General features: G+C 35.2%; 1 protein-coding gene across 1 annotated transcript in view; it reads right to left on the minus strand.

The window, feature by feature from the left end:
- Window positions 1–25,110, minus strand: part of LOC124359074 (pyruvate dehydrogenase E1 component subunit beta, mitochondrial-like) — a 109,995-nt gene extending 84,885 nt beyond the window's left edge. The window contains exon 1 of the mRNA XM_046811510.1: window positions 24,789–25,110. The gene's annotated coding sequence lies outside the window, so the exon portion shown is untranslated. The remainder of the gene's footprint in view (window positions 1–24,788) is intronic.
- Window positions 25,111–25,975: the final 865 nt, after the last annotated feature.

Raw genomic sequence — 25,975 nt, forward strand, 5'->3', positions numbered from 1 at the left:
TAAACTAAATACAAAATTAATAGCTTCGAGTCAGTCGGAAGAAGTAGACACTTTTTGTGGTAAGTAAAATATTAATATGGTTTATTTTACAAATAATGGTTTCCAAATATATTTGTATAAAAAACTTTTTCTGTAGCCACATAAATAACAGAGGTTGAACGGCCGTCATATAGGAAAGAAATAGTGTACCAAACTGGCCAATGTACTTAGCCAAGATATTTATGCGATCAAAGTTTGTACTAAGTTTGGACTTGTTTTGACATTCTTTCACCTGTACTGGGTGATCAAACATTTCTGAAGGGATTCATATTAAATCAATATTTAATCGGATTCCAAAACACTCCTTATTGTTCTCTGCGTCATTAATAACGGAGTTATGAAATTTTTAAAAGTTTTAACGTCTACCATATTGGAACGACATGTTGTGCCAAGCCGATCAATGAACTTAGCCACGAAGATATTTGCAAGACCAATACCAACTTTCAACTCGCTTGGTCTTATTATACAGGTATCGTTTCTACAATATATATTGATATAACTTTGGAATTGTGGTGATTTTGGCGGTGAGAGTTCATATGCAGATCATTTCCATAAGGTTTTACCGTACGAAGAATACTGCAATAGGCTGATCTCGTATTATATATTTCTATTTCATATCTCGCAACTTCTAAATCAGAGTTTCTTCACTAAATTAAAACAGAGTTAGTTAATTTTCAGTATGTTGTTTGTTGTTATTTATAATTTAACATGGCTATTCATACAAAATGTCGTCACTTAAAGGTACGACTACTATATTCTTCCACCAACTGTACTACAAGTAGTGCAGCACGGAAATGTAACACGGCTTGACTTAAGTACCAATATAGTCACAGAAATAAATCCTAAAGAAAAAAAACAGCGTGTTCTTTCAATGCAGTTTTAAAAGAAACCTGATATTCGCATTATACTTTATTTCTAACAGTACGTAATAGATATGACACAATTGTGTACTTTCATTTCCCGTTAATTTATTACTAAGTTTACCATTTACTTCCTTCATTGTTAAACTGCTCGGATCGCCAGTCCTAGGGTTTCATTAAGATTCAAAACTAAATTTCATCAATTAAACTATCGAATCCCTGTGACTTCTCCGCTACATTGACTACGTCAATGTATAATATTTCGTTTGTTAAACTTAGTGACAAGCGTAATTCCTTGATTCTGGCTAGATGTAAAACACTCATTATATTATCATCTAATCCGTTTGTTTCTAGTTGGCAATTTTTGTACAGGTCGTGTGTGGATGGAAAGGAATGAAAATAAGAAACAAGGAGAGAAGAAACAGTTTAACATCAAATCAAGCCCTCAAACAAATAACACTGAACGTTAAAGACGAAGACGATCTCACCCATATCTCTATTCAAGTGAAAGAGGTGGATTGCGGGGGCAAAGCCACATGAAGACGGACTCCTAATGCTAGTGTGTTCAGAAGTCAACTTTTAGCCGTTGATCTCCCGGCTGTGCGACCGTGAATGTCTCGGTCCTGACTTCGCCTGGTAGAATACGGCATCCTTTAACATTTTGTAGTTCAGGCCGAGAGATTCTATGTGGTCCCCTATATGCGCGAGAGGGGAACCGTGGCTGGCAAGGAGGGGAAGTGGCCGTCTCACAGACTGTGCTCGCGACTACCCCCTCCACTCCACATGAGCAGTAGGCTACTGCGCATCGTCGGACCGAGGACCACATGTAATCTCTCGGTCTGTACTTAAAAATTAATTAGCAAAACAGCAAGGATAAACTGATAAAATACTTCTTCTAAATATTATTACGTTCTATATGGGTAGTTCCAATTTTACGGGGTAAACTGAGATTGAACCCAAAATTTAAAATTGTATAGAAACAGGAAAACTTAATTGACACACGTTACATACTATAAGAAGTGTATCAACAACAACAACAAAAAACAAAGACTCGGAAATGACTGACCGTGCCATGCGCGAAACAAGAGCTCTGCCGATTGAGGATCTATTATTAACGACATGCAAACTGGAGTAGAACGGAAAGGAAAGGAGAGGAGGAAAGTGACGGGAGGCGAGGGGCGAAACGAGGCCTCGGACACCACTAGAGAGGACTGTGTTAACAAAAAGCGGATAGGATGGCTCCGGCGACGAGTGGTTTCACCTGACGGCAATGTCCCTTTCCTTTCTTCCAGCAAACACGATATCGGATATCTCTCCATCCGTAGAATGTAACACTGTGACAAACAGTCCGAACACTGCTAATTAATTACAACGTCAACTTAGTGTAAAAACGGTTAAAATTGACATACATCACCATACTCGAACAGTTAAAAACCTCTTACATAACGGTTCAGTTGATAATAATCGGTTTTATGCAATACCTTATACTAGCTCTTATATATGTCCAAAAGTACAAATATAACAGTTTTGGTTTATGTATACATTTAGTCTCTTGTTACCAACCTCTTTATTGTATCTACATCTTGAAAAGTAGAATATGATATGCACAAGATAAGTCAGTTCGTCCTAAAACTGTATTTTATTTTACTTACCAACAAGCCGTACCTACTGTGAAGACGATATAAATTCCTCTATACTTTTTCTTAGATATGCCAATTTTTACTACACAACCAGTTAGGCTTACTCAGATAATAATGTCATTCTTTACACTGTGACAACGTTGCGTGTAATGGCTATTGATGCTGATTTGAGGTTTCACCGTGTTGCTGGAGCATTGTTGCGCTTCGTTCGTGCCGCAAGTCTCGATCACGCTAAGAACGGTCGATAGCGAAGGATTAAATTAGGTGAATCACAAACACAACAGTGAGCTCGAAGGAAGCCACAAGAATGTCAAATGTGGACAAACTGGGCCGGCGAGCAGCGAGCAGTGAAAGTGAGGCCACGTTGCAAAATATGTGCACTACGGCCGTACCCTGCTCACTGCTATGCACCCAACATATTTTATATCGCTCTGTTCCACAAAAATGTAACGAGTTCAAACGTAATAATTCAGGTTCGGCCGGGTTCATCTTTTTTGTTGAGACTTCGTATCATGTAATCAAGTCTACTGAAAACGGGGTAAAGAAATTCGTAGAGTATACATAACTAAAAGATGACAAGATATTTTTTTATTTCGAAAAATATAATTACCGAAAGTAATAAATTGTTAAAAAGCATGTAATTTTCAAGAATTATATTCAATTTAAAACATGTACTTTTTCGAATCATTAAAAGATTCTCTGATATATTTACTAAAATACGGTAACGATTTCGAGAAGAAATTGCGCTAACGACTTTCGACTTTCATCCAGATTACAATTTTTACAGACATCAAGTTCGATAGAACATTATATCCTTTGATGAGATTAGGATTAGAGTTAGCGAAGTTTAGTGGATTTGGTTTTATATATATATATATATATATATATATATATATATATATATATATATATATATATCCCCCTGACATTTTGCATAGTTTGCTATCACTCGATGAGTATGAGGACAAAATTCTTCGTGTGACGTTTGTCTTACTGCCCGTCTATATGTTTTTCGCTAAATATCTTAGGAGCAAATTGAGGTAAAGACTTTAAATTTTGCATCATATTGAATTTAGACCATATCTAGGCGATATCTAGTTCTATGATGTGCATGATTCTCCAATGATTGTCCCTCATTGTGTCCTTAGCAAAGTCATACGACACCTCATTTTGCGCATTGCTATCTTATTTATTTAATGCTCCAATTTAACTATTTCACTGGTCAGACAGATTTAATACTTATATTTTGTATTCATACAGTACTTTCATAGATGTTACAACCTCTTATATACATTAACAGGTAGTAGGTATATCACCCTATATATTTACTGCTCAACTATCAATACGGTGTATCTGTCGATATTGATATGATGTAAAGTACTAAATCGCGTGACTATTTCATTCGGTTTTTTATGGGTCATTAAACGTTATATTTGGAAGTGCTGCAACAAGGGGAATATGTCGATATAAAGGATAACTTTGAGATTACATTTTTACTATGTATGTGTGTTAAAATTTCTAACCGCCTTCATAAATTGTGTAATATCTGTATCTTTTTTTTTGTTTGTTTTTTTACTTTTATACATTTTTTGCTCTTTAATTTCAAATTTAAATAATTACTGAATTAATTTTAATTTAAAATTTTGTATTATTATCTGGAAACATCGATTGTTCCAATAACATTGTATTGTGTTTCCTTATAATAACAAACCTCTTTAAACCTTCATATTTCAATTAGTTTCATTGTCATAGTGAACAGTGCTGCTCCACTACCATTTCAAACAAATAAGTAAGAAATAAGTAAATTAATTGGTACTTTCATGTAAACCTAAAAACAAAGACCGAATACCTGCAGATCGAATTTGAAAGGGCGCTTGGCGGCCGGTGCTTTCAAATCCCATGCATATCATCGAACTTGATGTTGCCTATTAATAAATAAATTTAGAATCATGAAAAATTTCAAGTCGTTAATTTTATTCTTTCAGGAGATGTCCTGCGAAAAGACAGCATACATACAGAAGAAATAAAAAAAATTGCCAGCACTTTGTGTGATACGTTTCGCTAACGCTCAGCCATTAAACCCTTATTTCGAGTATATTATATTCTTTTATACTTTTCTTGCACTCTTTTTATTTCGCACATGGCGAACTAACTTCAAATGCATACAAGGATTCCCCCCCATCATTAATTTTTATTTAGTTAAATTTTGACGATGCCATGGCAAACCAGGGAAATGATGGCGTTCATTGTATGATGGTGTAATTATACAATGGCGTTAATTGTTCAATTAAAAGATCCCAAATTCCGCATTCTATCCTCCCAAATTCTGCATTTTATCCTAACTCGCTGCTCTAGAACAGATTTCACATCGACTTCAACAGGGATATCAAGGGATATCAAGCCGAACCTTACCACTAACAGCAAAATGTTTTCAATGATCTGTGAGTTAAGTAATGGTATTTGGGAGAAAATACATCTGTGCAACCTACTCAGTCTAGTTTCTATTGTTCATGTTTCAAAGAACTCCTGGGGGAGCGTCATGTGGACTTTGAAGCGCCAACAGGATTTTGTACAATGATCCCTCTGAGAAAAACTTTGATCATTTCAAAAATGTCAATATTCTCATTGTATTCGGCATATTATTCCGAAACAAAGACGAAAAGTAATGTTTCCTAGCATAACGGATTTAAGTTGTAATTTTAATAAAATTGCATCTTTCAATTTACTTTTATCTGCTTTTTACATAAGTTTTAATATGAGCGGTTCAAATTTTATATTAGAGCCAGTCAGCCTTAACAAAAGGTCTTTTTATCTGTTGACTAACACAGAAAAGAGACATGCAAAGAGGTGGAATTATTGACGTAGCCTATTAATCACCAAGTTCAAATGGTGTACAGAAAATGTGTTTTGACAAATACAGTAATTTTCAATAGACATGTGTAGAAAAGTTAAAGGATTTAACGTGTAATAAAGCTACAGTATCAACAAGAAATTGTATTTTAGTCAGTCAGCGATAAAATGTTTACATTTTAGCAAAACTCATGAAAACGCGCTCTGATATGCTTTAGGCGTTATTTCAAGAGCTTTACAAAAACAGTTAAAACAAATCAGAGGGATAAGTCTGACAAATGGAGCAATTGGAGGTATTTAAATGAAGTACAGCCCAGCAGTGGGAGCGGGTGGACAATTAAAACAGCTTGAATATTCAACTGGATTTGCATGAAAACGGTAAAATGCTGTTGTAGAATATTAAGCGGTATAACAACTGACCGAATGCCATAGTAATTGGCGATAGCAGCCTACGAGATTTCTTCTTGCTGTATATAATGCGTAATCAATGCTTGCAAAGTAACAAAATAAAAATAATAGACAAACATAATGATTATGATTTATAAGGTATGATGTTCAGACCGATTTCAATTAGTCTACTGGTTGAAATAACAAACGTATGGGATTTGTACAAGTAATTTCCAACCGCAGTAGTAAAAATAAAATATAAACACATAATAAGTATAAAAAATTAACCCAATTTGTTATGTAGCTAGAGTGAGGTATAACTTGTAGCATCAGAGGTGAAACATTCTACAGGATAGAATATTTCTCGACAGAGGAGAAACAGGAAGAGAGTTCACGGGAGTAGGTGAGATTTATGGCCAGCATAAAGTGTTCTGGAGCATTCGTATGCCGCAAACTGATTTCCAAGATCCCTTCGTCTATCCCTCCCACAACACTTTCACTTCAGTACAAAAAAAACCATGTTCGACAATATACGCGGTTCGAATGTCGGAAAAATGGCAAAGACAAAGTAATTATGGAGTGCTGAGTGGTACAGAGAATCAAGCTCCCACCGTATTGGCACCAGACACATGGATAGAATTTTGATACAGCTACCTGTACCTGTGATTACTATTCCACGAATTGCCGTAATTAAAGGAAGCATCATAATATCAATTTACAACGCGATAACTTGCTTACAAAATGTGAGTGTGAATTTAACAGATACACATTGGTAGCAGGTATATGTTGTGGGATGGTAGAGGATTATCGTAAATTACTAATTTTAAAATATCATTACATTAGCATAGAAATACATGGAAACCATATGCAACCAGTGAGTTATCGCCTGGTGCGATGAACGGCTCTCACGAGTGCAAGCTTTACACTTCCATATTACTCTGTGCCGGAACATCAGACCATACTCGATTACTGAACGAAAACAGACTGTCAAACACTCGTCCAATGAATTATCGTCTGGTGCGATGGATGGCTCTCACGAGTGCAAGCCATTACAGTTCCATATTACTCTGTGCCGGAACATCAGACCATACTCGATTACTGAACGAAAACAGACTGTCAAAACACTCGTCCAATGAATTATCGTCTGGTGCGATGGATGGCTCTCACGAGTGCAAGCATTACACTTCCATATTACTCTGTGCCGGAACATCAGACCATACTCGATTACTGAACGAAAAACAGACTGTCAAAACACTCGTCCAATGAATTATCGTCTGGTGCGATAGATGGCTCTCACGAGTGCAAGCATTACACTTCCATATTACTCTGTGCCGGAACATCAGACCATACTCGATTACTGAACGAAAACAGGACTGTCAAACACTCGTCCAATGAATTATCGTCTGGTGCGATGGATGGCTCTCACGAGTGCAAGCATTACACTTCCATATTACTCTGTGCCGGAACATCAGACCATACTCGATTACTGAACGAAAACAGTCTGTCAAACACTCGTCCAATGAATTATCGTCTGGTGCGATGGATGGCTCTCACGAGTGCAAGCATTACAGTTCTATATTACTCTGTGCCGGAACATCAGACCATACTCGATTACTGAACGAAAACAGACTGTCAAACACTCGTCCAATGAATTATCGTCTGGTGCGGATGAACGGCTCATACGAGTGCAAGCATTACACTTCCATATTACTCTGTGCCGGAACATCAGACCATACTCGATTACTGAACGAAAACAGACTGTCAAACACTCGTCCAATGAATTATCGTCTGGTGCGATGGATGGCTCTCACGAGTGCAAGCATTACACTTCCATATTACTCTGTGCCGGAACATCAGACCATACTCGATTACTGAACGAAAACAGACTGTCAAACACTCGTCCAATGAATTATCGTCTGGTGCGATGGATGGCTCTCACGAGTGCAAGCATTACACTTCCATATTACTCTGTGCCGGAAACATCAGACCATACTCGATTACTGAACGAAAACAGACTGTCAAACACTCGTCCAATGAATTATCGTCTGGTGCGATGAACGGCTCATACGAGTGCAAGCATTACACTTCCATATTACTCTGTGCCGGAACATCAGACCATACTCGATTACTGAACGAAAACAGACTGTCAAACACTCGTCCAATGAATTATCGTCTGGTGCGATGGATGGCTCTCACGAGTGCAAGCATTACACTTCCATATTTACTCTGTGCCGGAACATCAGACCATACTCGATTACTGAACGAAAACAGGACTGTCAAACCACTCGTCCAATGAATTATCGTCTGGTGCGATGGATGGCTCTCACGAGTGCAAGCATTACACTTCCATATTACTCTGTGCCGGAAACATCAGGACCATACTCGATTACTGAACGAAAACAGACTGTCAAACACTCGTCCAAATGAATTATCGTCTGGTGCGATGAACGGCTCATACGAGTGCAAGCATTACACTTCCATATTACTCTGTGCCGGAACATCAGACCATACTCGATTACTGAACGAAAACAGACTGTCAAACACTCGTCCAATGAATTATCGTCTGGTGCGATGGATGGCTCTCACGAGTGCAAGCATTACACTTCCATATTACTCTGTGCCGGAACATCAGACCATACTCGATTACTGAACGAAAACAGACTGTCAAACACTCGTCCAATGAATTATCGTCTGGTGCGATGGATGGCTCTCACGAGTGCAAGCATTTACACTTCCATATTACTCTGTGCCGGAACATCAGACCATACTCGATTACTGAACGAAAAACAGACTGTCAAACACTCGTCCAATGAATTATCGTCTGGTGCGATGGATGGCTCTCACGAGTGCAAGCATTACACTTCCATATTACTCTGTGCCGGAACATCAGACCATACTCGATTACTGAACGAAAACAGTCTGTCAAACACTCGTCCAATGAATTATCGTCTGGTGCGATGGATGGCTCTCACGAGTGCAAGCATTACAGTTCTATATTACTCTGTGCCGGAACATCAGACCATACTCGATTACTGAACGAAAACAGGACTGTCAAACACTCGTCCAATGAATTATCGTCTGGTGCGATGAACGGCTCATACGAGTGCAAGCATTACACTTCCATATTACTCTGTGCCGGAAACATCAGACCATACTCGATTACTGGAACGAAAACAGACTGTCAAACACACTCGTCCAATGAATTATCGTCCTGGTGCGATGGATGGCTCTCACGAGTGCAAGCATTACACTTCCATATTACTCTGTGCCGGAACATCAGACCATACTCGATTACTGAAACGAAAACAGACTGTCAAACACTCGTCCAATGAATTATCGTCTGGTGCGATGGATGGCTCTCACGAGTGCAAGCATTACACTTCCATATTACTCTGTGCCGGAACATCAGACCATACTCGATTACTGAACGAAAACAGACTGTCAAACACTCGTCCAATGAATTATCGTCTGGTGCGATGAACGGCTCATACGAGTGCAAGCATTACACTTCCATATTACTCTGTGCCGGAACATCAGACCATACTCGATTACTGAACGAAAACAGACTGTCAAACACTCGTCCAATGAATTATCGTCTGGTGCGATGGATGGCTCTCACGAGTGCAAGCATTACACTTCCATATTACTCTGTGCCGGAACATCAGACCATACTCGATTACTGAACGAAAACAGACTGTCAAACACTCGTCCAATGAATTATCGTCTGGTGCGATGGATGGCTCTCACGAGTGCAAGCATTACACTTCCATATTACTCTGTGCCGGAACATCAGACCATACTCGATTACTGAACGAAAACAGACTGTCAAACACTCGTCCAATGAATTATCGTCTGGTGCGATGGATGGCTCTCACGAGTGCAAGCATTACACTTCCATATTACTCTGTGCCGGAACATCAGACCATACTCGATTACTGAACGAAAACAGTCTGTCAAACACTCGTCCAATGAGTTATCGTCTGGTGCGATGAACGGCTCCCATAGTTCATTACATTTCCATATAACTAACGCCGGAACTATACTCGATTGCTGAACGGTGATAATAAAGGATAAAAGTATTTTTAGCTTGAGTATTGCGAGGACAGAACAAAAACGGACTGTCAAACACTCGACCAGTGGGTTATCGACTGGTGCGATGGACGGCTCCCAAGAGTGCATTACATTTCCATATTACTCGGCGTCGGAACATCAGCGAACCAATAAAATGGAAATGAGCAAATGTAATGTTCATTCAACAGATAGTCTATAAATTGCACCAAGAGTGTTAAGCTGCTGATATGAATGGAAATGTAATTAGTTTATGATTATAATGCTATTATAATATATTAGCATTTTTCTTTTATAACCATTCAATTATCATCCCACTTGAAGCTTTTATTTTATTTATAGTATTATTTAGGTATAAGTTAAAAAATTTAACGTTCAATAATTTTTAGAAAATATGAACGCAATCCTCAGATCGCGATCCTACGGCCACGCCTAGTAATTGCTGTTGAGTGAACCTAGCGCAACTCTAGCCAATTCTGTTGACTGGTTCTAGTTAATAACCAAAGTGAAACTTCTGTTTTGGATATTCTTTTTCCCCGGGGATCTAAACAAACCCATTCATACAAAATTACCTTTGCAGTTATCTTTATATTACCATATTTATTATATTTCAAAATGTAGCATAAACAGTGAATGCGGCATAAATAATAACATACCTTGTGTGTGTAGCAATGTATTGTAATCCTTTCGAATGTCTTTAGAAATGTTTAAACAGATTTTTACGCTACTTTATTTTACGGATCTTTAGGCTACTTTACTCCCCAATCTTAAACGCCTTTGGATTTAAGTATAGTTTCAAAACTTAGATTTGAGCTACTTTAAAACTGATCTTGTTTTGGAGAAACACATTTCTAGGTACCCCACCGAAAAACTTTGGAAACATGGAATCTCAAAGCGCCAAATGCAGCGCAGCCATTCAAACTTATTTAGTTCAGGACAATATACAAATCCTAAGCTTACTGTACCGAACATAGTTAAAATATATACGAATCTAATCACCGTTTAGCTACTTTGAAATTTTGTTAAGAAAGAAAATAAAAATGCCATGTTATTCTTACGAAATGTTTTGAAAATGTATGGAAACTTTTCCTGAGTAATCCTCATTCGATTGAACACAACCCGCCAAGGACAATATTATTGAGATGGATGTTGAGTCACTTGTGAGTCACTCAGTACCTGGGCCACGCCGACCGCCAGCACGTAGGCGGCACTTGGACAACTGACAACTATGATCTTCTAAAACTTTTGTAAAACAAAATAAAACAAACGTAAGTTTACAACCAACATATGTAAAACCGAAACTGCCAATAATAACAGTCATTTTATAGGGTGGGTGAGGGGGCGGAGTTTCATCGTGATTGGTGAAGCTTAACCAACGACCCCGAGGGCTTCTTTATGGCTGCCAACTTTTCGACAATTTTACGCTATCTTCGTGTTAAAATTATATTCTGTCTTGATTATTTCTTATGTTTCTCGTATCATCGTAGGATAATACTAGTAGTAGGTGATTTTCCAAGTACTTTTGCTTGTTATAACTATTATAAAGGTTGAAGCAAGCCACCTGTCAGCGACGTATAGCGGCTGAACAAAGAAACCTACCTTCTTAGTTTTAACGAAAACCACCACATTTCGATCCCAAAGAATTCGGGATAGTAAAAGCACCGAAAAGTACCATAAAATGGTACTTTGGGAGGAGGGGTAATTTGTCAAAGATTTTCAATTTTAAAGATGGGTCGAACCGTCACTCAATTTAAAGGTCTCTCTATTCACTAATAATTTTGAAAAACAGGTTTTAATTTACTCGTATTTTGTATTTTACTCTTTGTACCACCGTAGGGGGGGGGGGGTTCAAAATGTTAAAGTTGTACGGTTTCACAGCTTTTTTACTGTTGCCTTGTTAAAAGGTTTAGCAAATCCAATTTTTTATAGAAAGTTACCAAAGAAGTACTCTGTAAAAATATGTTACAGTTGTCGCTTTACAGCACATTTAAAATCTGTACAGGTAACATTAAGTGTACAGAGCAGCAGCAGCTGTGGAGTTCTGTAAACATTCACCCAACACCATCAAAATAGCGAAAGCTTCCACATTGGTGTGAATGGTATATTTCACAGACAACAATACACGTCTTCACGTACACGGCAAAAGTGACTGACTAACTGAAATAAGTAATATCTGATTAACATGTTTATTATCTTTATCATATTCCTTCCCAAACTAGTTCAAACAAATTCAGAAGTTGTTGGAAATAAACTTGTCTATACCAGTAGAAACTAACTAAACTACAAACATGTTCAGATTAATTAAAAACAGGTTAATATATCGCTGGCATTGCTATTTAGGTTTTTTATCAAACAAATCAATCAAAGGTCACTAATAGATCAATTGTAATCGACGTTTAAATTTTATAGCAAATCGCACTTTTAGTTTACGATATCTCTCATTATATAGAAAGTGTTTTAAAAGAATGTGGTAGATACCTCTGGTTGCACAGCCTCAGGAAAATTTTGGGGAACACACTAAATGTAAGAGAAAATGAGTATTTTTGGCGCCATTTCTCAACCATTCTAGATAAAGTCAAACTTAAATACCAAAAACTAGTTTAAAAAAAGTAATTGATAGGTGTAATGAAAATCACACCTTGCTATTTCAACTTTGCAGGTTGTAGAGTTTGACATATCCTGAATTTGAACTATTTTAAATTTTGGAAATGTGCTGAAAAGTGACAACCCCACACTATTTTTAGAAAGAGAAGTTCTTTGGTAACCTTAGAAACAGTTTGGATTTGTTAAATCATACAATGTTGACATTTTGGACCACCCTGTACACAAGATGAAAAATTAAAACTTGTTTCAAAATGATTAGAGAATAGAAACTTTAAAAAGGGGCTACGGCTCAACCAACCTTTATATTTGAAAATCTATAAAATATTACTTCTACTCCCCAAAAGTACCATTTTGGGGTATTTTTTGGTGTTAACAATTATTATCTCAAATTCTTTGTGGTTGAATATGTTTGGGGTTTTCGTTAAAACGAAGAAGGAAGTCTTCTCGGTCCAGATGCTACACATTACAGACAGGTGGACCTATTCATCCTGTATAAAAGAAAGTTAAAGGAACCTCTATTAAATACTTTGACTCATTGTATATTGTTTTCTATTAATTTTATATTAAGAGTACATGAGACTAATAAAGAAATATTTAAATGGAATACTTTTAAAAGATCTGATCATTGAAACACTGAAAAATTATTAAACTTGAACTTAAATGTAAAGGTGGTTAAGTTTATGTAGAGATATTTAGATTTGCATATTATTAAAATGAAGTATGTAAAAATGTAAGAATATAAAAGTGTCTGATGGTTTAGAAAACGTCTCTGTATTTTTTTCATTTTCTGAATAGTTGATTGAATTTGTCTCATGTAAACAGTTGGTTTATGTACCTCATCTTTTCATCTACTTTGATTCTATGCATGGTTTATCATTAGTAACTTAAACTGGGAGACATTTTTTATGTTTTCCAGTGGAATTGATCCAGACATATAAATAAAAATACTGATTTCAAAAATTATTCTATTCCACAATTTGAGAAGCAGGTTTTGAGAGTAAATACTGACTGCTTGTCCTTTTTCAAACATTTTTGAGACACTTGTTCACAACAGATCAGTCGATCGATCATCAAAAATGATTCCAAATCAATAAAGTTAAAAAAAATCAGCAACTCGATTAATCAGAGCTTTATTAAAGATATCCTCTCATAATCAGAAAATCAAAAACAGTAGATTATTCTGGTTTTCCTAAATTTCTTGACTGATAAATCATTACTTTCTTATCTGTTTAAGATGGGACATGAGTCTGTTATGGATGACTTCAATCTAAGTGTGAAGACTTCTAAGAGCTATTGCTCTTCATCATATATAGTAATGAAAAAGTGTTATGTCCTTTAAACCACACATGTACTAATGAATCATGTGTATCATCCTTTTTTTCTGAAATGACACTATTCCTTGGATACCTACAAATCAAGTTTTCTGCTGTTACTGCCTCACAATAAAGAACCAATATTGATAAAACTCCCTCACTGTTATAAGTAATGTTTACAACCAACTACTTGAGTGTCAAAATAGAAATAGAGTACTTGGGTTTCTGATTCGTTTATAGGCAAAATATATTGAAAACTTAGAATTAACTACATGTTATTGCTGACAGATTATAAGCTTCATACTTCTATGTTTTTTGCTCTTTACTTTTAGGTATAGAGTAAGTCTTTAGTTGTTGATGCTGACTAATGAATGCATTAAATTTATTTTGAATTGTTTTGTATAAATGGATTGTCTGTTGGCGAATAAATAAATAAATACATCTATCTAGCTATGTTCAATTCTGTTTAAACTCAAGTCAACCCAGTTTCGTTTTACATACACTTTCTTAATTATTATCTTATCTAAGAGATTAAAAATTGTTACATGATTTTTTATAACTACGAGGAATTGATGTTTGTATTTGGGGGCATCTTTTTAATCAGGTTCATAAAAAAACTGCAGAAGACAAGGACATGATTTTAACAGTATAATATAAGAGATAGCATAAGAAAAAACTAGTTATTTGTTATATACAAATATTTTTATTTCTTAAATTAATATTCTATTAAAAGCTCTTATTTTATACATTTTATTAATTTTTTAACATTGTACATTATTAAAAACATGTAATTTCCTGAAGTCATTACTCGTAATATACTCTGTAAAACATTACAATTCTTATCTCCAACCACTGTGGCCACAATTTTATGAGGCCTGTGATTTTTAATGTTGCAGTATTTATAATGTAACAACCAAAAACTTATTACTGATTGATCATTAGAAAAATGATTCAGCAAGATAAATCTTTCTTGGTGTTGCATTATAAGTAGCGTAGAGAATATCTGACAATATTCCTTGCATGGAAGAATTCCTTGTAGCAATTTAGCATAGCTATGGTTTTATTGGGGTAACTAAAATTTACTTAATACTTTAGCTAAGACCCTATGTCTGAAGTGACTCTTGTTTTGGGGACTATTGAATGATTCTGACCCTTATTAAGTTACTGCATACTCTTTTGGAATAGTATCGCAGCTCCCGTAGGAGCCTAACAGTAAAAGTTATGATTTTGACACAAAATAAATTCTATAACACTATGAATTACATGAAAAATATGGAAATAACAAGTAATAGTTGCTGATAAACAACATTGCTTGTAAAATTTCAATTCTATAGCTCATTTCGTCCTTAAAATGTGGACAGATAGATATATAGAAAAGAAATGTTTTCATTCCCAAATTGGAATGTTTTCATTCCCAACAAAGGAAAAAGTGTGTTAGCTCCTGAATAATAGGCTTTACTGGTGCTAAGCCAAGTTCTATGGTTTGACATACACCATCATAGAACTCATCTTATCTATACAGAAATACAATTACAAATAAGTTTACAGATGGAATCTTTCTGAATGATACATTCACATTTTAGTTCATTATGTTTCATAGCAGTATTCAAATAAGAACATTTCGGCTAGAGAGAGAGGGTACTACAATGCAAGAGAGCACTGAAATCAAATCTTGTAACTTTTAACATTGATTTTCCACTCTATTACTTTTAACTCTGAATACAAATGTCAGATGTAGAAATCTTATATGGTTCTACTTAGATTCTTTGCAAAATTTATTTATTCTGCTATTTTCTCATTGCCATCATGGAACCCATAAGATCAATGTAAAAATATTTGAACGCTCAGCCAAATCAGACGGAGTGACATGCACCATCATCTAACTCAGTGTTTTCCATATAATAATGAGGCTTCATGCTTTCCAATCTATAGGTGAGTTAGTCTTCAAGATGTTGTGGGGACAAACAGACATGAAATTTTCCCATCCTCTTGAGTGAAAGACTTCGCTAACGCTGAGCCAATAAAACAAAGCAATAACAAGTTGAAGCGATAGTAAAAAAACAAACCAATCAGAACATCAAACGGGAAGAAATTAAACCCTTTCACTACCGGTACCACTGTCCAGTTTTCCAGATGTCAGCAATGTACATGTAAACAATCAGTATCCGGTTTTCCAAACATTTGTAAAAAAATATTAAAATCACATTATAAGCTACTTTAAATGAGCATCGTGTTTAGAATTAAATACTTTATAAAAAGATAACTCTTTTATAGAAAGATATCCACTTATATTGCAAGTACAGAAAGGGAATTCACAGTGTGCTAACTTTGACTATTATGAATTCGTATGTAGTATCAAGGGTGCTAGCCTCTCCATTCATGCTAAATGTGTAGAATTCTGACTGGTAAAATATTAATAAATTGTATTGGTCATTTTTAAATCAACTGTACTATTTCAGTATTCTGTAAAGTTTGACAAGTACAGTTATGTTTATAAACAATCAACTGAATTATTCATAGAAAAATATTTATTATGTTTATGAGTTCCTTATTTGTACAATTTAATGAAATAGTGTCAAATGCTTCATTAAAATAGTCAAAAAAATGTTATTTCAATAAAATTATCTCAAAGATCTATTTTTTTATTGGTACCAGCCAATGACTGAAAGAAATATTTAGTTGGATCTTCTATTTTCTTTTTGCAGTCAAACAAATAATAAAAAAACTAAAACACTTAAAACAAAAATCATTTTTTTTTATTTTTCGAGTTACAGAATATTTTAATAGCTTTACTAATACTAAGATACCTTACAAAACAACAAAGCAAATTCAACAAAATTGTATGAATTTTTATGTGAAATACTACAAAATGTCTGAAACTGTTTTGAGACATGTCTCTAGTGAAAGGCTTGGTAGTTTTGGAACAGGCTGTGAGCAAATCGACAGGCAGTCAAAGGGTTAAACTTGTTCAAATGCAAGCCTTATCCTCTACAATGGTAAAATTAAATTAAAAACTTCACTTATATATTTGATGTTATATTTGTCACACTAAATATCATATTGCAACAAGTAAACATATTGCTTTTTTTGGTCTTTGGATGGCTGTTTGAATTGTAACGAACTTTTGCTAGTGGTTTTTTAATTTGTGTTTATTTGCTATTGGTTGGTACACAAGTTGTCCTGAGTTTGTTTTATTGCATCATACAGACTGAGTGAGTTTTAACTATATATAGTTTCTAACTAACATTGCATGATAAAATTCTTGTAAAGGTTCAACTGCAAAGCCTATCTTTGGATCACATACAAACTGCAGACGATTTAACAACTCACCAACTTCCCATCAATCATGGACAGCTGAAGTATCAATTTACCTATTATAGCTGGTTCGTCATTTTGTGCATGCAGCCTTAAAGTATTATTGTGCATGTGAACTGTATTAATTTTATTCTTGCAACCTGCATATTTACTTCTTAATTTATTATTTAATTTATGTAATCTTCTTATTATCAACATTCTGCACTATAACAACAGCAGGTGGATCGAGTAGCTACTGATAAGCATTGTTAACTCAGCTCTATATAATATCCATTATGTCTGATTCTTGCCCTGTCTGTGTTAAGATGGTGTTGGACACCGAAGAGGGGATTGGTTGTGATGGTGACTGCCAGCGGTGGTTCCATAGGGAATGTATCAAAATGTCAAAAGCTGAATATCAAAGTAAATGTGCCGATACGAAAAATAAATGGTACTGCGCTAGAACTGATTGCTTAGGGTCATCTAATCAGCCTTTCAGGTTGTTGTCTTCCCAAATGTCAACTGTATTGACCAAACTGGACGATCTCTTAGGCAAGGTTAAAAAGATAGATGATATATCTAAAGATATTGTAGACATAAAAACCGAGATTACTACAATAAGAGCTAGCTTATCGGTATTGGAGCCCAGAGTGGAGGTGATTGAGAAAAATCTGCTTGTAGCTGAGAATCAAATAGCTGACGTAAAGTCACAAGTATTGGCAAACACTACTAGGTTAAATAAAATTGAAAATAGTCCTGCCACGTCCTTGGACGCTGTTGTCGCTGAAGTTCATGATAGAGCTGGTAGGACCAAAAACATCCTTATGTACGCTATTCCAGAGAGCACCAAGTCACTACCTTTGGAAAAAAAAGAAGATGACCGAAAGAAGATTTGCACTGTCTTTGATGCTGTAAATTTTCAGCCCACTCAGTTTTCCTATCATAGAGTTGGCAAGAAATCTAATCGGGGGCCTCGCCCACTAAAAATTGTTCTGGGCTCCCAGAATGAGGTTTCCATCTTTATGAAGAATTTTTCTGGGGACAAAGTGTCCCTGGCTGATCCCTCTATGGATAATGTTTCAGTCTCCCGCGACCGCACCCCAAATGAGAGAGCCACTCTTACTGCCCTGCGCAAAGAACTTGATGAGAGGGTTGCGAATGGAGAAACTGGCATTACTATTAAGTACTTGAATGGGGTACCCAGAATAGTTAAAAATAACTCAAAAAACTAAGTAAAGGCGGACAACCAAAACTAACAGTTTACTATCAAAATGTAAATGGGCTTCGGAGTAAACTAAATAACTTAAGTCTTTCCCTCTCCACAACTGATTTTGACATCATTGCTCTCACTGAGACAAATCTATCCCAAGACATTAGTGATGCCGAGCTGGGGTTTTCTTCTTATAACGTATTTCGCAGTGACAGATCCTACGAAACTAGTGTCAAGGCCAGTGGCGGAGGTGTCCTGTTGGCAGTCAAGTGTTGTTATCCTTCTCTGCGTATGCCCATCTCAACAGCATCTGTCGAGCAAACCCTAATCTCAGTAACGACTTCAGCTGGTGTAAAAGTTCTAGCAGGCGTTGTATACATCCCTCCTGACGCATCTGTCAATTCTTACGAAACATACGTCACGTCAATAGAAGAAGCTGTCACGTTGGATTCCTTCTCTCGAGTGCTACTTATGGGTGATCTGAACCAACCTGAAATTGATTGGAGCACTTTCCCTCGGACTAATCTCCGTTCCGGTCCAGCGAGAGCCTTGAGCGATCTTACTTCTACTCTTGATTTAACTCAAGTAAATCTCATTGAAAACACTCGTGGTGTAATTCTGGACGTCATCCTCTCCTCGGATATACACACTGTTGTCTCCAGGGATGATGAGCCACTGGTACCTGAGGATGTACATCACCCCGCTCTTAGGATTGCTCTTCCTTCCGTTCCCACAGCTGGCAACAAGACTTCCTACGTCCATAACTTCAAGAAATGTAACCTTATAAATGTCTATCAAGAACTGCAGCATGATATCCCGCGTGTTTGTTACAAAAACTCTTTTTCACCTGATGACGTAAACATGCAATTCTCTAACCTTGCTGAAACGTTAAAAACCTCTGTCTTAAAACATACACCTTTGATTAAAGTCGGATCATCATTCCCACCGTGGTTCAGTCCGGAGTTGAAGAGACTGGTAACTGAAAAGAAAAGACTTCACTTACAATATAAGAGAACTTTGAATGACTGCACATACTATTCTTACTCTCGCACCAGGTCAAATTGTAAACGGCTTTCTCAAGAATGCTTCGAAAATTACATAAACCATGTCCAAAATATCCTTCCTTCTAATCCCAACAGGTTCTGGAGCTTCGTTGATGGGTTAAAGAAGAACCATGGAACTCCGTCAGCTCTGGTTTATAATGGCACCTCATCGTCCTGTGTGAATGAACAATGCGAAATGTTTGCTGATTTCTTCTCCTCGGTGTTCACGTCTCAACAACAACCTCCTACTAGTTTAGACAGTGTCGACTCTTGCAATGTTATCTCTCATTGTATTTTTAGTGAAGATGAAGTCAGAAAGGAGCTTCTCAATCTCAACGTAAATAAAGGCTCCGGGCCTGACATGATACCTCCTGGTGTCCTGAAGTATTGCCACCTCCTTTTATCTGGTCCGCTCCAGGAGCTCTTCAACAAATCAGTATCCAGTGGTGTTTTTCCTGACGTTCTTAAAAAAAGCTATGTTGTACCCATACACAAATCCGGGACAACATCTGAAGTTACCAATTATAGACCTATTGCTGTCCAGTCAGTGATCTCCAAAGTCTTTGAGAGACTGGTGCTTTCTAGAGTGTCTCCCCTACTACAAAGGTGTATATCTTCCCATCAACATGGGTTTTCGCCTGGAAAATCGGCAGCAACGAACTTAGTAGTCTTCCAGTCCGACATTATCTCATCCTTCTCAAGACGGAAACAGGTTGATGCAATTTTTCTGGACTTCTCCAAGGCTTTTGACAGAGTCAGTCACTTGCATCTGCTTGTAAGGCTCTCTGCATATGGCGTCCATGGCCCTCTTTTAGAGTGGTTTTCATCATACCTTCAAGATCGCAAGCTAATGGTGAAATTCTCTTCTTCTTTCTCCAGAGAGTTCGTGGCGATTTCAGGAGTCCCACAGGGTTCGCACTTGGGTCCCGTATTATTTAATCTATTCATCAATAATATATCTGACGTAGTTCCTGCCAATCACCTATTGTTTGCTGACGATATTAAACTTTACTCTGAAATCACATCTGAATGCGACTTTGAAATCCTTCAGCGAAGTATAAAGGCTGTTGAGAAATGGTGCTCTGATAATGGCATGTCCTTAAACTCAACGAAATGCTCCGTTATCACCTTTCACAGGATAACATCTCCTCGTTTCCATGATTATCAATTGGGTGGATGTAGTCTCAAAAGAACAAGCGAGATTAGGGACCTAGGTGTGATGTGTGCTGCCTCTCTGAGTTCTGAAGATCACGTGAATCACATTTGTAGCAAAGCAAATAGGAACCTCGGCATGATAATCAGGTACTCACGTTTTTTCACGGCTCCTTTGGCGTTAAAGACTCTATATTGTTGCCTTGTTAGGTCTCACTTGGAATATTGCACAGTTGTGTGGTCTCCTAATCAACAATATCTCCAAGACAGACTCCAATCGATTCAGTCTCGTTTCATCCGCTTAGTTGGTTATCGCCTGGGTCATCGTTATGCTGATGTCCCTGTGAACTCTTTGGCAGCTGAACTTGGCCTTCAACCACTTGCTTTGAGGAGAAAAATTTTTGATCTGGTGTTTTTATACAAGTTGGTTAATGGAGATCTCAACTGCCCTCAGTTACTGGAGCGGGTAAGGTTCCACGTTCCTGCCAGTACAAGATCGAGTGACCTGTTTGCAAGACTGCATCACTCTACAAACTACGAAAGGAACAGCACGATGGTCCGGATCCAGACGCTTGGGAATACCCTACCACTGGAACTAGACATTTTTAACACTGGTGCTGTATCGTTTAAGAGACAGATTAACCAACTGCTCTCCATGGAAGATTAAGAAAGGAAGGCTCCATGTAAAACATGCATTGTTTTTTATGTTCGTATAGTAGATATTTGTTATTACTATTATTTATTATTATTATTTTTAGATTTCTTTATTGCTTGTAATCACTTTATTTAACGCTTCTTACTGTTAATCCTTTTTAATACGGTATATTAACTATTTTGTCCTTAATCGCGGTTTAAAATTTATCGATTCATATCTATTTCTGCTTGCTTGCACTGCTCATTAGTACCAAATTGTTCATTTGTTATTTATTTATGTTTCATTGTTCATAAATTATTTATCATAAATTATTTATCATTGTTATTTATTATAATGTTAAAAAATTGTGTTTTTTTTTCTCTTTCGTTTGTTGATATTCTGGGTTTTGTTTTATTTCTTCATAGTCGATCATTGTTAGCTCTTTCATATTTTATTGCCTTGTTGTCTGTTACTCATCATGTTATTTTTCATAGTTTATTATTGTTACCTCTTATTGTTTGCTAATTCATTTGGTCTTTTGCATCTTGCATGTATTAATTCATCTTGTTTTGTATCTATTATCATACTACAGTACTTTGTTAATATTACTGTTTTGTGTTGCAGCTTATCTATATTAGCCATTGAAACTTTGTACTATATTTTGTTAAAATGGGTTGTCCGTATATAAATAAATAAATAAATAAACAACTGCTTGGTTGTTAATATCGTTATAATAAATATGAAATGGAGATGTCCATTGGTAATTAAAAATAAAAACAGAACCAAACTTTACGACATTTACCTTTTGTTATGATCAATTAATTATACAAGTAAATATAACATTAATTTAATTGAAAAATAAAATTTAGAGTAAACTGATGTACATGTCAATTGTATAGATAGTTATAGTCATATCCTTATTTATAACACAACATTAAGACAATTTTTTGCCACATTTGGTATGTTTTGGCAGGTATGTAGTCTAAAGAAGTTTAGCATTATCATTATTAAAAATATATTAAATAATATATACTTCAACTGTGTTATTAAAATCACTTTTAAAATGTTCTATAGGAGTATACTTTTATTGCTATAATACATTTTTATGCACACACAAACCATTATATTGCACAGAAACTAATATTTAAAGGAATATTGCTACATTATTATAGTTGGATAAGTTTGTAATGTGTCTAGCTTGATCATGCATTATTCATAGTGGGACCTTCTAGAATTAAGTGATCTATTATTCTTAGGTACTACACTTCGTGGTATGTTTTTCATTTGCTAGTGCAGGGTAGGACACCGATGTTACCCACGCTGATGGTTGGAGGCAATAATTGTCAGCTATAATAGCATGTTTCATAGACAAGAAACTTGAGTAGTACAAATGATTCAGATCTAAAATAAAAATATTTTTAAACAATTTAAAATTTACTTCATCGTTAAATAGCCTATTTACCTTGTAAATTATTACTAGTTTCGAGTAGACTACATTGTAAGAAGAGCTGGTTTTTATTTTGAAATTAATTTGTTACTAAACCTCAATACCACGCCTCCCTCGATAACAAATGCCTTTTTAAAACCCCTTTAACTCGCAAGATTAACGGTTAAATGTTAAAATACCCGGGTATATGGTATGATTTATATTTGTTTTTAAACCTCAATACTACGAATCTCTCTATAACAAATGCATTTTTCAACCACCTTAAACTTGCCAGACTAACACTTAAATGTTAAAATACCCAGGTATATAGTGATTTTTATTTGTTTTTAACCTTAATATCACAACTCTCTCGATAACAAATGCATTTTTCAAACCCCCTTGAACTTGCCAAGTTAACACTTTAATGTTGAAATACCCAGGTAACCAGTGTAAGATTTGTATTTGTTTTTAACCCCAATAGTACACATTTTTTTCCAATTCAGGTTAAAATTCTAACTGCCTACAAGTCTTTTTACAAAACCATACCTTATTTAACTTCAATAATACATAATTTCGTGAGAGTTTTATAAGGTACTCTTTATAGCATGAGTTCACCCTTTTTGGCACATTTTCCAAGGTCACTGACATGTATTTAAGGGATATAACATCATTGACAGAGGTACAGACCAATAATTAGTAAATGTTCCAATTATTGTTTGCTTTAGTATGGTTTCCTATTATTTATATCAAATTATTTACTTATTTCCTGTCATTTTTCTCAGATAGTTACAGTACCTTTGTTATGTATGAGATTATCATTGTATTCTTTAATTAAAAACATGATTTTTATTTCATATTCATAAAATTCATAGTACGTACTTATAGAAAAATAAATACTTTTTTGCAAATTTCTATATTTTTTTATAGGGAAAGCAGCAAAAATATACATAATGATAAAAGCTTGAAAACATTAAATGCCAATTAAATGAAATATTCCAATCGATTTTGACTCCTTAAGTTTATTATTTTTAACATGAAATTTATCTTATATTCTCATATTCTATCTTATATTCATCTTATATTCTATTTATATTCTCATAATTAACAACTACCTATTTTTGATATTATCTGAATAAATGTACATCAAGTGTGTTGTTTGTAACATGTTCTTGTTAACTATATATAAACAAAAGTTGATGTACCTTTAGACTCCCATTAGATAACGCAATCTTTATTTAATTTAGAATTATATTATTGCAATTTAACTTAAACATACTGTTAGAAACAAACAGCTATCTACTCTATCTTGTAAGAAGAGTACTACATCGATACACAAAATCAAAGGTTCTAAAAATCCTGACATCAAAACTGATGGCTAGAAGCTTTTGTTACAAGATCCTTTAGAATTTTCTTTGACATATTATTTCTCGATAATAAAATCTTGAGGAAAGTTTTTCACTCACCTCCAGGACCAAGTAAAAATGTTGGTATAGCCATACATAATCCAATAAATGTAATATAAATATTGAAAGGGTCCCTTAAATGTCGTTCTTCCCGTATTTTGACAACAACAAAAACAGTAAAAGCTAGCCTATAAATTAGCCAAAAATCAATATACGTGTTTCTTAAAATTGTCTACAGAATCCACTAGTTTAATTTATTAATATACATTTTAATGTAGTTAAACATGTATTAAATTATGGTATTAATGAAACAGTTGATACTTGTAAAAAGTCAATTTTTTCATATTTCCATGATTGTGTAAACTTACTTGCTGAATAAGAATATAATGATTTAGTATTTTAGATATGCTGACAGGTTTATTGTTATTTTATTCAATATATTTCTATCAGTGATTATACTAAGCGAGGCTGCATTATAGTGAGGCTGCAATATAGTAAGCGGCTGCTAAGCCCAAAGGTATATATAAAAAACCGGGTATCCTATGGGTAAACTTATTGTGCTCCTAGTTTCTTGACTTAATATTTCTTTAATATCTTCAATCGCTTAAAACTTGCTTATTTAATCTTTAAATGCACAAGTAATGGCAGTATATCGAAGTAGCCATATCATACACCAAGTGCAGCATAATACACATTTTTTTACTAAAATGGTATCAAAATTAAGATTTAATACAGTTTTTATCTTCAAAATTGTCAGTGTAACCTTGTTTATTTCATCCCTCAATATAATTACTGTGTTATGATATATTAACTAAAAGTCCATAACCTTAGAAATATAGTAGGCTTAGTTTAATTCAAATCTTACCTGTGCTTCAAATATGTAACCTCAGCAATTTACTACGGCAAACCAATTGTATTTATGGAGTCCAATGGCTGGAGTCAAATAATTTAATGTTTTTAATACAACACAAATTAATGCTTCAAGAACAATACGTAAACAACCACTCCCACACTACTGGAATTCAGTTTCTTTCAGCTGACAGCAGGCGAATCGAGTACACATAAAGTGACAAACATTTAAAATTTTCAGATGACGAGTACGCAAACGTTACAAAAAAAATCAAGAAGAAGAACCTTATTGGCTGCCTACGTTGGACAACGATAGTTTCACTTTTATTTCATCCAATAGGACAGTTCATGGCCTACTGGAGAACAGCTGATTGGAGACTTTGGCTACAAAAAAGTCTAAGCCTTGTAAATTAGTCTACCAAAAATATTTTGTGTGGTTTATATAAAATTATTACTGTAAGCCCTAGAGATGAGTGAAAGGGCTGAAAACAACTTTAACTCAATTTATATATACAATCTATATAAAACTTGTATATTTAAATCGTTTATTTTACAATATATATATATATATATATATATATATATATATATATATATATATATATATATATATATATATATACGATATGTAATAAATAGTAATTTCATAATATCAACAGAATATGATACTATGAAAATAATAATTTAAAAAATAATACCGACATAAAAATAATGATATTAGTCTCCTTAGATGATACTTACAGTGTCCAAGAATATCACAACACCATTGTGAACAGCAGTTTTCTGTAGGTGAAGGAGAAGAACTTCTAGCTGTTTACTGGTTTTCTATGAAATCTATGTTTTCAACAAGAGAATTCTTGTTCGAACTGCGTCGTTTGACACCTAGAACCACCGGTCAGCACAAGCCAACCTGGTTAAAATTTGTTCTATCAAGCTGGTTCCTTGAGGTTCACCAAAACCGCCACAAGAGACTCTTCTCGGCAATTTTACGTTTGATTAAATAGGATTGTTAATGATAGTGACACTTTCGGTCGATAGTTGAGGTCTCACTCTTATACGGTGTCCTTACTAATACAGTTGAAACATTTAATTGTTTGATCCAACTTCTTTGTAGTTCTAGGTGTAAATCAAGAGTCAAATTTCCATCTAGATTCTTATCAAAAAAGATTCCAGCCCGTATTCTTATTGCAAAGTGTTGGAGAA

The sequence above is a fragment of the Homalodisca vitripennis genome, chromosome 1 (genome assembly GCF_021130785.1).
Source record: "Homalodisca vitripennis isolate AUS2020 chromosome 1, UT_GWSS_2.1, whole genome shotgun sequence".
NCBI lineage: Eukaryota > Metazoa > Arthropoda > Insecta > Hemiptera > Cicadellidae > Homalodisca > Homalodisca vitripennis.